Source organism: Phalangium opilio, unplaced genomic scaffold (genome assembly GCF_054372755.1).
Source record: "Phalangium opilio isolate 3A_F unplaced genomic scaffold, DU_Popi_V2 ptg000002l_1, whole genome shotgun sequence".
In the NCBI taxonomy this organism is placed as follows: Eukaryota; Metazoa; Arthropoda; class Arachnida; order Opiliones; family Phalangiidae; genus Phalangium; species Phalangium opilio.
Genome location: NW_028324144.1, coordinates 13,023,730 through 13,026,553, shown reverse-complemented (window position 1 = coordinate 13,026,553; position 2,824 = coordinate 13,023,730). Strand labels below are relative to the sequence as shown.

The window sequence follows — 2,824 nt, the reverse complement described above, 5'->3', positions numbered from 1 at the left end:
GACCTGTGGACCTGTGCTATTTCCAAGACTTATTGGCACGCCGGCGTACGCCGGGGATATTTCGGCGTCGCGGCGGGGCGGCGCGCTGTTTAAAAGTACGTACGGCGGCGGCGGGGTTAGAAACTAGAAATGTGGCGGCGGGGTTAGAAACTAGAAATGTGGCGGCGGGCCGGCGTACTATCGGCGGCGTCGGACTCTACTTCGAGTTTAAAATTACAAGTCTTCCTTCGAGTTTTAAATTGAAGACAGTTCGTTTGCTTTGAACTATTTATTACAAACAAGACTGTCACTTTCAGTTTCAATTGTTGCTTATTATTTTATTGGACCTCCCATAGCCCTTAAGCACATTCTTAATCTTTTATTAAATGACAGATATAAACGAAAAATCGGGTTCAAATCAGGCGAGAGAGTGGGCCAATCCAAAGCGTCAACTCCGTTCTGATTCTCCAGAAATCTTGCGACGAGTCGGAACGTATAGGGTGGGAAATTGTCCAGCTGAGCCTGAAGCCATACACTAAAACAATGTTTTAAGTCAGACAAGAATAATTATTAGCTTATTAATATTAATACCGGTTACGACGTGGGCTGGTTAATCATACTGGGAAAAGAATACCAGCGAACAGGGCGGATCTATATTGAATATTACAATGCTTTACCTCCTAATTCCATTAGAGTTTATGTCTGTCTTTTAGAATAAGTTGTGAAATACGCCTTTACCCATGCTTTGGTTGCGGTCGGCTTTATTATTAAGCCTCACATTTGGGCTAAACGCCGGAGGCTATAGAGAGCTTTCAGATGGGATAGAAATACGTCACACCCCCCCAAGTCTTTCCGCCGTTCTGGTAGCCATATTGGGTGGTCTCAGCTTCACTCCTGTTTTAAACCCACCGATATGGCAGCGTAAATTATGTCACGAGACCCAGCTCCGCCTCCAACTGAAAGCTCTCTATAGGCAACGCCAGGCTCCGTTTAGCGAAGCTCAATCGCGTAGCGAGTTTTCCTAGCATAGAAGCCATCTCCTCTGAAGTTGTTTCATCAATGGAATAGTCGAATTTGTCTATTTGAAGGGATGTCGTGAAGCACATAAGCCATCATGAATGAGATTTTCACTAGGCTGCAATGAGTCTGGCTGAAGACCCAGACGTAATTAATGTGAGTTCTAAATATTATTCTACAGGGCCGGTAGGCCCTTGTAGATATGACTTGATCCAGGGTTGGCAACTACCTATCCAGTCCGGTTTAAACCACCTGGTTTAATCCGGATTAATCCACTTAAAAAAATCCACCTAAAATATCCGGCTTAATTATGAATGGGGAAAAATCAATTTTGTGCCATAAAAATAATTAAAATACAACCAGAAACAAGGCAAAAATATATGAAGCGACAACTAAAGATTATTTATTATGAATGATAAAACTAATAGTTATGTTACCGGTTACTGTCCAGTTACAGCTTACAATATTTTTCCAGTATTACTCGAACTTAAAGCATAGCGTTGGTTCCAGTGGACATGTTGACTTTCCTTACGAACTCCAGTTTTGGCTTGGGAAAGCTAGAGGCATTTGTGGGCGGAATTTATACGTGCATGTATAAATCTCGCCCACTAGCCTTTGCCAAGCCAAACCCGGAGTTTATAAGGAAAGTCCCCTTGTAAGGGATCCACTGGAGCCGCGCTAGTGTTAGGCTCGTGCACTCAGGAAAGAAATTGATTTCATGAAAACATTTTATCAGTTAAACTAGCAGACTATTTTATATTGGAATCGGGGCTAGGGGTCGGGGAGTGCCCCAAAACTAAAATAAGAGCTCAACAGAAGTACTTTGCCTTCAAAAAAACCTAAAATAACTCGTGTTTTTAAAAAATCCGGATAAATCCAATAAAATCCGGTTTAATCCAATAAAAACCACTGGTCTGGATTTTATTCAAATTATCCGGATTTTTGCCAACCCTGCTTGATACCGTTTTGTAACGTTAAAGTAATATTCACCCGCTTTTGCTAATTTCCTATGGAGATTAACATGGGTTTTTCGTGATTTTTCCCCACCGATAACTTAAAAACTACAGCGAAGATACTTTTCGGAATTATCTTAAATTAACAATTAAGTATTCAGGGTGTGCTATCGGCCAGCTTGATCAAAACAATTAAGTCTAAAAATGTTAATTTTAATTAATTACAGAAGTACGGCTTTGACCATCGTGATTGGACATAATAATTAGCTAGATCTCTTGGAAAACACAGTGTCACTACGTATCTGTAGTGTGGTGGTTATCACGTCCGCTTCACACGCGGAAGGTCCCAGGTTCGAGCGCTGGTAGATACGTGTATTGACCATCGTGATTGGACATAAGAATTAGCTAGATCTCTTGGAAACCTCAGGAGCTAGTGCTACCTCGTATATATGGTGTAGTGGTTATCACGTCCGCTTCACACGCGGAAAGTCCCAGGTTCGAGCCCAGGTAGATACATGTTTCAAACATCTTAATTGGACATAATAATTAGTTAGATCTCTTGGAAAACTTAGACTTACCACGTGTCTGTGGGGTAGTGGTTATAATACATATTTAACAACTATTTCACTTCACTTGGTTTAATAAGGTGACATAGGTAGAGTACTTTTTCCCTACTTTTAAAACCATTAAACTAAGTAATATTAGAAGTTCAATAGATTGTCTAAAAAAGATGTTAAAAGCCACTGTAAATGGTGCATAAATGCTTAATATTTCCTTAATACTTGCAAATAATATTAGTAAATGGCGTGAATTGATCATAGAAATGGGGTTAAAGTACACCCTAAATGATGTCTTTTATGGCACTGGAAAAAGAG

The 2,824-nt window shown here is 40.4% G+C and overlaps 1 non-coding gene across 1 annotated transcript; it reads left to right on the top strand.

Moving 5' to 3' along the window:
* The first annotated feature begins 2,247 nt into the window (after window positions 1-2,247).
* On the top strand, window positions 2,248-2,320 carry TRNAV-CAC (transfer RNA valine (anticodon CAC)). Its single transcript has one exon. It is a non-coding gene; the product is annotated as a tRNA-Val (tRNA).
* The last annotated feature ends 504 nt before the right edge of the window (window positions 2,321-2,824 follow it).